This window comes from Sarcophilus harrisii, chromosome 2 (genome assembly GCF_902635505.1).
Source record: "Sarcophilus harrisii chromosome 2, mSarHar1.11, whole genome shotgun sequence".
Classification (NCBI taxonomy): Eukaryota; Metazoa; Chordata; class Mammalia; order Dasyuromorphia; family Dasyuridae; genus Sarcophilus; species Sarcophilus harrisii.
This window is the reverse complement of record NC_045427.1, coordinates 307,713,583-307,727,746: the sequence shown is the minus strand read 5'-3', so window position 1 is coordinate 307,727,746 and position 14,164 is coordinate 307,713,583. Positions and strand designations below refer to the sequence as shown.

The 14,164-nt window shown below is 37.4% G+C and overlaps 1 protein-coding gene across 3 annotated transcripts in view; it reads left to right on the top strand.

Moving 5' to 3' along the window:
• Positions 1 to 14,164, top strand: part of PSEN1 (presenilin 1) — a 78,645-nt gene continuing 64,481 nt past the window's right edge. The window contains exons 1-2 of one of the 3 annotated variants that reach the window (XM_023502310.2): positions 1 to 117; positions 12,405 to 12,497. The gene's annotated coding sequence lies outside the window, so the exon portion shown is untranslated. Of the gene's footprint in view, positions 118 to 228; positions 644 to 12,404; positions 12,498 to 14,164 lie in introns of those variants that run through there. The other 2 variants (XM_023502313.2, XM_003756267.4) reach the window with 2 other exon arrangements.

Sequence of the window (14,164 nt, the reverse complement as noted above, 5' to 3'; positions counted from 1 at the left end):
GCCCGGGAACCGGAAGCTACGGCGGCCGGGAGATCCCGTTGGAAACAAAACAAGCGACTCCTGTAGGGCGAGACTCGGGAACTGATTTAACCGAGCTCTCGTTGGAAGGAAGAGTAGGTAGGAGAAGGGAGTAGGGCGGGGAGTCTGAGGGGACTTGAGGGAGTGGCGAGTAGCCTCTGGGGCCGGGGCCAGCCCGAGCAGCCGCTGACCCGGAAAGGGGGTCGTGGCCCGGGGCTCGCACTGCTGTCGCGAAAGGGGTGCCGGGTGTCCGGGCTCGGTGGGGCGGAGAGGTCAGAGTCTCGTTCCCGGGCTGGGGGCAGGTGCCGGAGCACCGGCCGTGTGGGAAGCCCCTGCGTTCGAGGAAGCGGGAAATGTTGATATCAGCCTCGAGAGTCTCTCAGGGAAGAGGAGTAGTCGCCCACCGGCCCGGATGGCGCGAGCCCTCTGGATGGGCCGTCCTTCTGGAGGGGGGGCGGTTTCCGGGGGGAAACCGAGGAAGCTGAAACTTGGCGCTTTGGTTCCGATCTGCAGCTGGTGCAGAACTGCTCTCCTTGCGCCCCCCGTCTCCCCCTGTATCCTTGCTCTTCCCCTGTTCCCGCTCTCACCGCCCCGGCTTGTGCTGCCACCCAACCAGGAAACACAGGTTTATTGCTACTGGTTTAACTGAGTCACCGGGGACGTGTAGGCAATTTAAATTTTACTGTAGTCCAACCGCTGGACTCTGGACTCCTTAAGTCCTCGGGCTTTTTAGAAAAACAAGCGTATTTCATTTTCCTGTAAGGAAGAGCATCGTTGTCAACGAAGCATTTAGATAATACTTTCGTGTGGGGGACGTTGGTGCTGTAACTTTAATGAATATTTTCAGAAGCATAAAGTTTTGGGGGGAGGAAGGGAAACGCTGTGCATTTGTTTCTTTGAACTTAGAAAAGGCATAAGCAAAACATTGTTTTGTTTGTTTTTCCTGCCAAGAAGTTATTGGTGGTTTATAATATTTATATAGTTCTGTACGGTTTGAAAAGGTTACTTCATTTTATCTTCACAACAACCCTGGGAGGCAGGTGAAACCGAGGCAGATAAAGTTAAGTGACTTGCTCAGAAGTCACAGCGTACGAGTCTGAAGCTAGATTTGAACCAAGGTATTTGACTCTCCGAATTTAAATACTATCAACTGCGCCACCTATTTGCCTCCTGATAATTCCTGGATTATAACCTCGGTAGCAAGAATTATTTCTTATATATCTTTGTATCCCTTAGAATTCCTCATGGTATCTTAGGTTGATGCTTAATAAATTGAACCCAAGCCAAGAAAAAAGAAAACTAGAAAAAAATATTTTTTGTATGTGTCAGTCATTATCTCGGTTCCTTTAATGTTCAGTCGTGTCTGACTAGGATCAGACTTTTTTTTTTTTTTTTTTTTTTTTAAATTTAATAGCCTTTTATTTACAGGATATATACATGGGTAACTTTACAGCATTAACAATTGCCAAACCTCTTGTTCCAATTTTTCACCTCTTACTTCCACCCTCCCTAAATGGCAGGATGACCAGTAGATGTTAAATATATTAAAATATAACTTAGATACACAATAAGTATACATGACCAAAACATTATTTTGCTGTACAAAAAGAATCAGACTCTGAATTATTGTACAATTAGCTTGTGAAGGAAATCAAAAATGCAGGTGTGCATAAATATAGGGATTGGGGAATTCAATGTAATGGTTTTAGTCATCTCCCAGAGTTCTTTTTCTGGGCATAGCTGGTTCAGTTCATTACTGCTCCATTAGAAATGATTTGGTTGATCTTGTTGCTGAGGATGGCCTGGTCCATCAGAACTGGTCATCATCTAGTATTGTTGTTGAAGTATATAATGATCTCCTGGTCCTGCTCATTTCACTCAGCATCAGTTCGTGTAAGTCTCTCCAGGCCTTTCTGAAATCATAGGATCAGACTTGAACTTGAGAAGATGAGTTTTCCTGACCCCAGACCGGGTACTACCTGTTTATGTTAACATATATTTAGAGTAAACCAGGAAATATACAGTGAACAAAAAATAATAAAGTTCTCATTTGATTTTTGGCTACTAGTGGTTATATAAAAGACGATTTAGACTAGAAATAAGACCTAGAAAATAGGGTAGTTAAAAAAAAAGGAAACTTAGTGACTTCAACACTAGGTTTGTTGACTCAGCAAAGTTAGCAAATCTTTCCTCATTTCCTCAGAAGAGGAAACAAATTAGGCTTGCTTAATATCATAGAAAATCAGAAGTGACATTATAATCCAGGATTCATGTTTTGAATATTTCTATACTGAATTATGCTATCTGAATTTTCCATTCCATTAGCTTTGTTCCAGGCAAATAGTTCATTAGGGATTATTAATTTCTTTGGATTTAGGTTTTTGTTTTTTTTCCTCAAACTTGTAAAATATTTATAAGACATATGTATTAAAGAAGGTAGGAACCATTGTATATTACCCAAGCCAATTATATAATTTGTTTTAAATGCTGATTTTGTATCCTTGTCAATAAAAACTGAATAAAGAGCCCGTCAAATATAATATGCAGAAGGCTGGCTTTGGCACCAGGTAAACTGGAACTCTAATACACATTGGGTTAAAAAAGAAACTAACTTCACAAATATAAGATGAGAGGTAATAGTAAACAAAAGCTAATAGGAAAAAAGATACTGATGTATTTTATGGGCAAAGTCAGCAGAGGGACATGGTAACTAAGAAACAGTTAAGCTATTTTAGACCACATTAATAGAAACATAGGTCTGGAACAGGAGAAATAGATTGAATTTCCTTTGTGAAATTGGGCAGGTCTTTAAATGACTCCAAACTTGTTCTGAAAACAGACCTTTTTTGCATCACTTTTTCTAATGATGTTGTATCGGTGCAAGTCATGAAATACTAAGTAATTTCTGAAGATTGTAAGTTGAGAATAAACCAAAGGACAATGGAAAATGGCATGAATAGATTTCAGTACACTTATAATATGGAATTTATACAGGAAAAACTGTTTATAAGGTGCCATTAGACAAGTTATGATATGAAAAGATGGGTTGGTTACATAGTGGGCCCCATTTGTATAAAAAAAAAAAAAAAGTAAAGATAACATGAGATTTTTAATACATTGTAGGCAGCATGTGGCAGATTTATACTTCCAATAAAAATTGCACCAGTTGAGCAAACATGTATAGAAGCACCCGGTTGGTGAAGTGGATAAAATGCTGAGCCTAAATCAGACCCGAGTTTAAATCCAGGCTCAGACATTTAGTAGTTATGTATAACATTGAAATAGTTATAACTGTTGCCAAATTTCCTCAACTATAAAATGGGATTATTAATAGCCTCTATCTCCTAGGCTTGTTGTGAAGATAATCTGGCACATAAGATACTATATAAAGACTTTTGTTACTATTAGTTGTATCTGCTTTGTTGAAGGATACTTTCATCAAAATCATAACCTATTAGAGTATAATACCCAGAACAAAGAAGACTACTTTTGATAGTCTGCCCTGGTCCGACGGTCAGACCACTTCTGAGATATGTTCAAGTTTAGAGTCCACATTTTAGGAGACATCGACAAACTTGGAGGATGTTCAGTTGAAACCAGTTAGTTCTGGTGAAATAGCCAGGAACTATGCCAAACAAGGCTCACTTGTGAATAGGCAGTATTTAGCTTGGAGAAGAGAAGACTTACTAGTCAAGATGGGAAAAGAATATGATTTAGCTGATTTCAAATATTTGAAGGGTGGCCTATTGAAGAAAGACTAGATTTGTTTACCTTGGTCCCAAAGATCAGAATTAGAAGCAGGGGGTGGAAACTATAAAGGTAGATTTTAGTTGAACATAAGGAAAAACTTCATACCAATTAAGAGTTGCCCCAGAGAAGGTAATAATTTCTCTATCACTAGAAGTATTTCAAGTAGAAGCTGGATGATGAGGGGGGGATATTATGGAGAAGATTCCTGTTCTGTCTGGATAGACTGAGCAAGATGATCTCTGAAGTTTCTTGTAAGTGTAACATTTTTGGGTTGAGACCAGCTAAGCTAGTTGAGACAATGAATTAGAGTGTTGATCTTGAAATGAGGAAGACCTGGAATCAAATCTTGTCTTGCACACTCTCACTTAATTTTATTCCATCTCAGTTTCCTTATCTATAAAATAAGGATAAGAATAGCACCTATCTCATAGGTTGATTGTGAGGCTCAAATGAAATAATATTTGTAAAATTAACTCCTCATCTTTTCAAATGATCCTACTCCAATCCTCCCTCCTTAAATAAAGTGCCCCCTCTGTCATCTCCTTTCTTTCATTTATTTTTAATCTCTCTCTAACATTGGCTCATTTCCTATTGCCTACACAAATCCCTATGTCTTCTCTATACTGAAAAAATCCTCATTTGATATTTTCATTTCCACTGTCATTCCTTATCTCTTCTTCCTTTTGTAACTAAACTTCTGGACTTCTGGAAAAGGTCATCTGTATTAGATCCCTCTACTTTTTCTCTTCACTGTCTCTCATCCCCACCCTCTCCCATCCAATCTGTTGCCTGGGCTTTGTGTTTCCACCTCTGCCACATTTCTTGACTCTAGGGCAGATCCTGTCGCCTCATGCCTGGATTATTTCAGTAACCTGCTAGTGAGTCTGCCAGCTTCAAGGCCTATTCCAATTTATCTTCTATTCAACCTCTATTCAGATTTTCTTTAAACAAAGGTCCAATCTTTTCTTCCACTCCACAAACACTCGTCTCTCCCCACACTTACCACCCCTTTTACCCTTTCTCTTCTCATACTTTATTCTTTAACACACACTCTTCAATCTAGTGTCACTGCTCTCCTGTCTGTTACACCCTGATAATCTATCTGGATTCCATACATTTTCTCAAATCTCTCATCCCTGAAACGTTCTCCCTCCTCTGCTCTTTACTGCTGACCTCCCTGACTTCTTCAAAGTCCAAATAAAATTTCATCTTCCCCAAGAAACCTTTTCCAGCCTCTCATTTCCAGTGCTTTCCCTCTGTTAATTATTTCCTATTTATCCTGCATGCAGCTTTCTTTGTATGTATTTGCTTGCATCTTGTCTCCCCCATTAGATAAGTTCCTAAAAGTCAGGAATTGTCTTTTTGCCTTTTACTTTTGTATTCCCAGTACTTAGGACAGAACCTGCCACATAGTAGGGACTTGGTTGATTAGTTGATTAGAGCACTTTTAAAACTTTAAAATGCTATGTCAGCGATGATTATTATCATTGGAAGAAAGATATTTAAGTACAAAATAAATTAATTTTCAAAGTGAAAGAACAATGAGTCATTTTATTCAGGTCCAGTGTTTAGTCATGCCAGAAATCTTATGAGATCAATTTGTAGATTTTGTCTCTTCTAGAAATGAAATCTTATCTCTGTTAATGAAGAGGGGGAAAAAAATCCAATAACTGAGAGAAGTATAGCATAAGGTCCTTGAAGTTAGGAACTATTTTCTATTTTGTCTTTGAATCTCTAGAACACAGCACCGTTTTGTTCTGGATCTATGATTTTGTTGGAAAGAAAATTGATGGGAAAGAGACTTTGTGAAAATTTTATTTGTTGAGGCAGATCAGCAATTTTTTAGTAACTTGTAGACTTAGAGAATTGCCCAATATTATTTGTTGTAGTTCAGCCTTGGTTTTCCATAAGGTCCAGAGACATCACAGGGTGATATCTTGACTTGCAATGAAAAGATTTAAATGATCAGCTGTAAGGACACATCAAATATGTATCAGAAATTTTAACCCAGACCATCATTATTCCAAAGAGGGACCTCTGTCCACTATATAATAATGCTTTTTAGTAAGTCTTGATAAATATTTGTAGATTGAAATGAGTAATATGTGAAATTTGGATTTGGGAAATAGGTTCAGCCTAAGAAAATACTTTAATCTCTCACTTTCTTGATTCAATATGTAATAAACATACTTTTTTCTTTTTAAGTTTAATTCCCACCCAACCATCCTCACACCATCCTTATCCCTTATCAATATCTTTTGATGATTTATTCAGTAGAGACAGCTGATTTTTTTTTTTTTTTTTGAAAACACCATAACCTCCTAAATACATCTTTTGGCTTTTTGTTTTTCTTTAGATAAAATGTGGGACCAGAAATGCATATACTTACTAAAAGATGAGGTGTTTTTTGTTGGGGGTTTTTGATCTAGTGATTGATTTAGTTGACCAAATATCTTGAGGAAAAAGAAATGAATGGAAATGAATTGAAGTGTTGTACTAAGTCTCAGAGACCCTAGCAGAAGTCTTGGTTTTCTCACATAGACATGTTTTTCAAATCCTATTTGCCACATGCAAAAGCTCTGCTTTCTAGTAAGCCTTCTTCCTTTTTTCACATTATAACAAAAAGAATGTTATAAATATTACCGTTGCTAATGCCACGTCTGTTGAAATAGTGGGATTTTTGAATGTCCCATTATATGTTATCTAGATGTCTTTTCCTTGTTACTAGATCATAACCAATTTGAGTTTGCCTGCCCTTTTCTTCCTTCTCTTCCTATCAATTTATTTCAGCCCTCTCCCCCCAAAATTGTTGGTTGGTTTTTACTATATTTGATTAAGGATGTACTATTTGCAAACACTGGTTTCCATATAAAGAGAACTTCTATATAAAGAGAAATGTTGGCCTTGAGATAATTGTGTTCTTGACAAAAGGCTTGTTTATAGATCAGTGTTATATGATTAATTCAATTACAAGCATTAAGCACTTCCAACTTGCTAAGCATTAGAAATGCCTATATAAAAATGAGACAGTCCCTGCTCCCAAAGACCTTACATTTTTAAAAGAGGATATAATTCACAGATATCTCAATTCAGGATGTATGTAGAATAAATACATAAGGATTTTTATGGAGTCACTAACATTCTTGAAGAAAGTTCTTGAGTTGAACCTTGAAGGGACTGAGGGTTTCCAAGGGCTGGAGGTGAAGAAAGAAATTATTCTAAACATGGCCCCATGTAAAGACATGGAAGTAGATGTTAGCATGTTGTTTTAGGGGAATAACATATGAGCTAGTTTAGATCATATATATATATATATATATATATATATAGTATTGTGAAATCATTTCCCTTAGATTTGATGATCATTTCTGTGTTCTCAGATGAATTATATGTCTCATAAACATCTTAACCTCAACATGTCTAAAACTAAACCCGTTATCTTTCCTCCCCAAAACACTTCTCCCTTTCTGGACTTCTTTATTACTATCCACTTAGGCTCAAAAGTTTGGTGTCATTCTTGACTCTTCACTCTCTCTTCCCCCTTTATATGCAGTCTGTTGACAAGATTCATTGATTTTTTTATAACAGCTATCAAGTATGCTCCCTTCTTTCCTCTGCTGCCATTCTGGTATAAACCATCATCACTTCACACCTTTTTTGCAATAGCTTATTGTTTGATCATCCTCAAGCCCAGCTATGATCATGCCATATTTATAAAATCCCATTTGGCATTGAGCCCATCTTTACTCTTTTCTCCTTTCCCCTCCCTTTTCCTTAACACCTTTCCCCCCTCCCTGCCAATCTTTCCATTCAATACTCCAGTAACACTGACCCATATGATAATATCCTTTCTTCCAATTCTGGGCATTTTCGTTGACTTGTCCCCTGTGCCTGAAATGCTCTCTCTTCATCTTTATCTTATGGCTTCTTTCAAGTTCCATTTAAAATCCTATCTTTTAGAACAAATCTTTCATGTTCATTCTAGTGCCTTCCCTCTGTTGATTATTTCTATTTATAGCATGTTTGTACAATTTTTTGCATGGAAGCTCTTTGAAAGCAGAAGTTGTATTTTGCCTTTCTGTGTATCCCCAACACTTAACACAGTGCCTTTTGGGCTTATACCTCCTAGGACAGTTATATTTTAACACTGAATAAAATACCTTATAGCAGCAGTTGCACAGGACAAATTCCTCCAACTTAGCAAGCCCTCCTCCCCCTTGGAAAGTTGGGCTCTGTTGTGTGTTAGTGACTTGTGTATGAGTCCTACCTCCTTTCATTTTAAGTGCTACTGATATGGTTCTTAGGGAGGATGTATCTAAGACTCCCTGGCCTTAACAGTGCTGTAGTTCTTGTTTGGGACAATACCCAAATTGACTACTATAGAGATCACTTATAGAAAGCAGAATTATTTATCAGAGTCTTGAAAAACAGACCCCATCCTGGTCTGTGAGCCAAATTTCACAGCAGGATAGGGCCAGAGCCTTGAAAATGCTTACAGCTTTTATACATTTCAGACAAAGAACCTCCAAAATCCTACCCTCTGTATGTTGTGATTAATCACATTGATGAGGTTTAGATTTAGGGTACCCAAATGAAAATAGGATTTTTGGTGATCAGGGAGTTAAATGAGGTCCTGGTCCCACTATCTCTAAAAATAGAGTGTGACAAAAAGAGGCCTTTTTGACTAAAATGCAGATACTCTCCACAGGAAAATACTGCCCACAGCCCAGACCCGGTCTGGGTGCCTAGAGATAGGGTCAGACAAAAGAAGGAATATAGATATTCTTCCCGGAAGAATACTGCACAAACAGCTAAAAACCCAGATTGGTTCTGAGTTCAGTCGCCAAATTATGTCTAGGTTTCAGGGATTTGGTCAGGGAACCAAAATGATAGGTTTAGATTTGGGGTATCCAAATGTAACTAGGGTTTCTGGTGGTCAGGGAGTTAAGTGAGGTCTAGTGGTGGCGCAAGTGTAGAGAGTTCTGAGGATTCCATTTCTGGTGGCACAAGAGTCCCCTGTAAAGGAATTTACAGACCCAAAAACCTAGATTGATAAAAGAGGTTTATTATGGGGATTGGAACTAAGGTTAAGGTGTGGTTAAAGTCTAGTTAAGGAAATAGGTAAGGATAAAAAGAGGAGGGCACTGGAAACAGTATTCCAGTGGGCAGAGACCCTTGGCATGCCAAGCATAGGGCTGCCATGTTTGGAAGCTCTGCAAAGAGAGGGTTTTAGTTTGGCTCCTTTTATAATGAGAGATTTAGCTTAAAAGAGGCCCGTGGGTGGAGATGTGAGAGCCCAGGTTGGTCAGATCCTGTGGGGACTGGGACAAGCCCAGATCTCCTATTGGAATTCAAAGGGGTGCTTTTGATCAGGATTTGTGAATCAAAGGTCCTAGCTTCTTGAATTGATAATGCATCAGCCAAGAGGGGTTGAGAGTAATCTGAATCACAAATCAATTAAAGGATTGAAAGGGTCACAATTGAAAGGATCACAAATCAGTTTCTTAAAGGGACCATAACCCGCTTCATCATAAGCCTGTATTCCCCTATTTGGTCAGTGGAATGCAGTAGATAAGGTGATGTACGGCTTCTTTGGCCATATATATGTTTTTAATCCCTTCTTTGGACAATGGAATGTAGTCCAGGCCTTATCTAAAATCACGTGACTCTGGAGAAGCCTAAACAGGCCTGTAGGCTTGATCTACTTTAGCTAACAGTCTCTGATCAATATGTGCTTAATCTGCAAGTTTTTCACCTTTCCACACATTTTGATGAGAGTAAAACTCTGCTTGATCTGAGTGAGCCCTGTAAAATTATGTAAAATCATCAAAAAAAAAAAAAAATGTCTCCTTTGATTTACAAACCCAAATGCTCTTGCATCCTCTCAGAGCAAGATAAGCTTTCTTGGAGAAAGTCATGACCCCTGCAAGATTTCACATCCACTGGAAAATTCCCTTAGACTCATGTATAAAATGGATTTTCAGAAAATGACTCTTTGCAGATCACTTCTCTCTCTCTTGAGAATGATATGCCTGCCAAGAGAATCCCTCTTGGTGTTTCTTTAACAATAAAGCTTTTTTTACCATAGCCTTTGGGTTTAGTGAATTCCTTCTCCAGAACTGGGGCCTTGGAGAAATCAGAACCTCACCCATTCCTGCCTAACCTCTTCTTTGGTACCCTCATCCCTCATCAGTTCCACAAACAATGCTAGCTGTCAGATAACAATCTCTTAGTTAATAATAATAAAGTTTCTGAGACAATCTAAACCATGGAATTCAACAAAGGGTTGCAACTCATCTCTAAACCATAGAATTGTGTGGGATGCAAAGATCCTAACTCAAATTGACTGCTCAGAGGCATTGTATAAAACAGAAAGTTTCTTTATTTCAATTCTCAAGAGAAGTGGACAGTCCCTTCACCAGAAAGTCTGGAGCAGGGAAAGCCAGTTTTGTAGTAGTAAGGAACATAGTTGTATAAAGGTTTTACAGAAACTATCTGCCCCACCATCTTCTCTTAATCCTTCTAAAATTGTTGGTAAACTCAACCTTTATACAGGTGGGTACCAGGGTATTGGTTAAGCAATAAATATTATTAAGAAAAAAGGGTCTGTTTTCCTTCAAAGATTAATAATCAATTAAGCCAGAGGGACTTGAGGCAAGTAATCAATTAGCTGATAGAGATAGTCAGTTTGGAGATTTCTCTGATATCTCCAGGCTATTAAACAATTGGTCAGGGTTTTCTCATTAAGCAGTTGAGTAAAGGTCCAGGTTATCTCTTAAATGTTTTCTGCTGGAAGAGGAATTTCTTGCTCTTCTCCCAGAGCCTAATGATTAAACAGATCCTTGGTGCTGAGTCTTGAATTACCTAAGGTTATTATTCTGAGAAGTCCTCAGTTTCCCATTTCACTCAGAATTAAGGCCACTCCTCAGTTCTACCTCTTAAACCATAAAATTTCTATTCCTATAGCACCTTACCTCTTCCAGTGTCCCAGGGAGGGTGAAAAGGTGGCAAAGATTACCCAGGTAGTAGGGAACTATCCCAAGAATTGCAAGAATTCCCAAGACCAGGTAGCCTTAGTCAAGGAAAGTTTGCTGAGCGTGGAGCTCCTGATGACCCAACAAACCTTTCTGGGGGCTTAGCATGTTCCAGCTATAGAATAGAAGTAGAATGGGGGGGAGAGGGGGAGTATCTTGACAAGGAGAGGGTGAAGCCAGGGGAGACCAGATTCTCTGTGTATGGGCCACCAAATGTCGAGATTCAAAGGAGATCCCAAAAAGATTGGAGTTCCAGATCAGTGTCAGGAGATGTCTCAAAAGAATTTGGTATCCATCTCTTAAGTCAAGAGGCAAAGTTTATTATAATTTTAACGCCAACTAAAATGGACCAAGTTCCAAAAGAATTTAGCAAAGAACCAGTAACAAGAAGATTTATAGGAATTTATAGGAAAAAGAGAAACCTGGTGCTTCATGTCACTGATATGCTAATTTTATGGCTTAGAGGTGAATTTGAGAAGTGGTCTGGTATGTACCTCATTATTGTCTCAGAAACTTTGTTGTCACTGATCAAGATTTTTATCTGACAATTAGCATTAGCATTGCTTGTGGAACTGTTGCACTCCCAATACCAAGTATCCTTAGGGTTATTGTTACATCTTCCCAAGAACAGCTACACTACATCAGTACTGTGAATTTTACTAGATGAGTCTGCATGGATGAAATTATATTGTAGCATAGATTTCATTATATTTTCTCTAAAACCTATTTGGTTTTTACTCTGTATCCAAACTGGACTATCAGAGACCACGTCTAGAGGGAACTAAGGCACTTTGCTATGCATTCCCTGGAATCATTGAGCCTTGTTCATCCTGGCAATTTTTGGCCTTGCAAAAATTGGGGTAGGGGGGAGGAGGTTTTCTTTGAAAACTACATAATCTAACATATTCTGTCATTATTATTTTGGAAAAGATGTCAGGTGATTATCCTTTTGTTCCATTCATGATTGTCCTGTTCCATTTATTATCTTTGTGACTTTCCAGACCATAATGTGTTTCCCTGGCCACCAACAAAACAAACAATTTGCTTTAATTATGTATTAATTATGTAGTCTTCTCTCATTATAATGTAAACTTCCTGAGAACAGGCCCTGTTACTTGTATGTGTATGCACAGCATTTAGCACTCTGCTTGGAATATAATAAGCTCTTTAAAAAAGCCTCTTCCTTTCCAGTTTTTCTTCCTTTCTTTTTTCTTTCCTTTCTCTCTCCCTCCCTTTCTCATTCATTCATTCACCATATTTCTTAGAACATGCATAGGGATTTTTAAAAGATAATATATTCAGTCACAATGTTCTCTTGATAAATAGTATTATTATTAATTTTAAAATAAGAGCTAAAGGATTTCTGTACCACTAGTAAAGTTACATTCTTTAAAAATTTTTATTTTCATCTCATTTAAAAGTGTCTTATTTTTGTATTACATATATGATATGTACATAAATATACATATATTGGAGTTACATGCTCAAAAATTTTTACTGATAGAGTGAACTAATAAAAAGAGAACATTTTATTTAAAATGCACAATTACTAGACCATCCAACGCAGTAGCTAGTCCTAAATAATTTGTTTTTTATTTACAGATTATTGTATTACTTTAGAATATAGGACCTGTGATTGCATGAGGAAACCCTCTAATATTGCAAGACTTGGAACCAGGTCTACCTGATTCTGAGGTCAGCTTTCTATTTACTACCCCATGCTTCCCATCTTGTATTATTTTAATAATCATAACTTATTTTTATAGTCTGTTAATTAGTTATGTCCTGATAGTTAATACTTAAGTAAACTTGTGATCTGATCAATCTGGGTATATACTGTCTGAATGGATACAGAATGCAGCCTTTTTATCTGATATGATTCTTGTTCATGGCTTTCTATAAATCCACCCAGCATACTGGAGACCTTCTTCTGACTTGTTTAGTATCTTAAGGTATTCCATTGTAGCATTCAGAGTTAGTTAATATTAAGATTTATTGATTTGATATTAAAATAATTATTATTACTATAGGACAAGATATTGCTGGTGATCTATTATTGGAGATTGATACCTACTCTGTGGCCTATTGATTTAGAAGGTGGTCTGGATACTTACTGATTGAGAATCAGTGTTTTGCCCAGTCTCTCAGCCAGGACAGGCAAGCTTTCTATATGCTTGCTTTTCTATATTTAAATTATGCTTGGTTTAAAAGCACAGGTAATATTAAAATTAGTTTCCAACTGGTCGTTGGGTCAGGTAGCATAGAAATATATTTTCAGTTGGCAGGGAAGCTAGTCGAGGACAAAAAAATTGTGATGAATAATCTATATACTAATAACTAAATTTAGTTATTAAGCTAAATGTAATTCTGTCAAATTGTCATATGGAAAAGAACAGCTGCTTTTATGTAGTTTGAGTGGAAAAAAAAGATTGTAGTGATTCCTTATGGTAAGTAAATCCTGGAATTGGGAAATTGTTGAGTGAAATAATTCTCATGTGTATCAAACTTCAGTGGTCAGAGCTCTTTCTTTGAGTTTGCAAACTAGACTTTGCTGGAGCTCCATAAACTTTCCATGACAGATTATTTCTTGTTATGAATAGTCTCTTTACTGATGCAACTCAAAAAGCTTCCACAATTTAAAGAAGGTCATTGAGTTTTGCTGATAATCCTGCATCTAACCTGATAATTGAATTAGTCCTTCTAAACCTACTATGAGGCCCAAGGCTTAGGATTTTTGCAACATAATTTTTTCTTAATCTTGTGTTTTGCTGGCATGATCTTTGAGAATCAGAATTCCTCATCATATTATAATGAAGTATCAAAATAGGATTTTAGTGGAAGATTAAAAATCTTAAAAATGATAGATCCTGTATAAGTAGAATTTCATAATAGTAAATGTCTGGGTGAGTTATATCTTCTCAGTGCCATAAGGAGGCCTCAGAGGGAAATTAGGTTAAAAGTTTCTGATTGGAATGAAAATAAATGGTAAAATCAATTAGAGGAAAATTTGAGTAGTTATCCCTTCCATGTTGTTGTAGGAGTTAAGGGTGATCTGGAAAAATAGTTTAAAATTTTTTGACCTTCCCTTTGTACCAGAGAAGAAGTCTGAATTTTATCTTTTTCTTGTATGGGTTGTTTATAGTAGTAGCTTATGGTCAAATATAAGTCAAATATGGTCAAGTATTTGGTTATTTGGTCTGTCATCAGCAAAATTCCCCCCAAATTCATTTAACGTCTTATACCATGCCATCATATATCAGAACCTCAATGGTAAAAGTCATGATAGCATAGTATAGAGGAAAGAACCTGGGGCACCAGAGAAGACTTGCTTGGCTCTTTCCCTTCTTTAACAGTATGAGTTT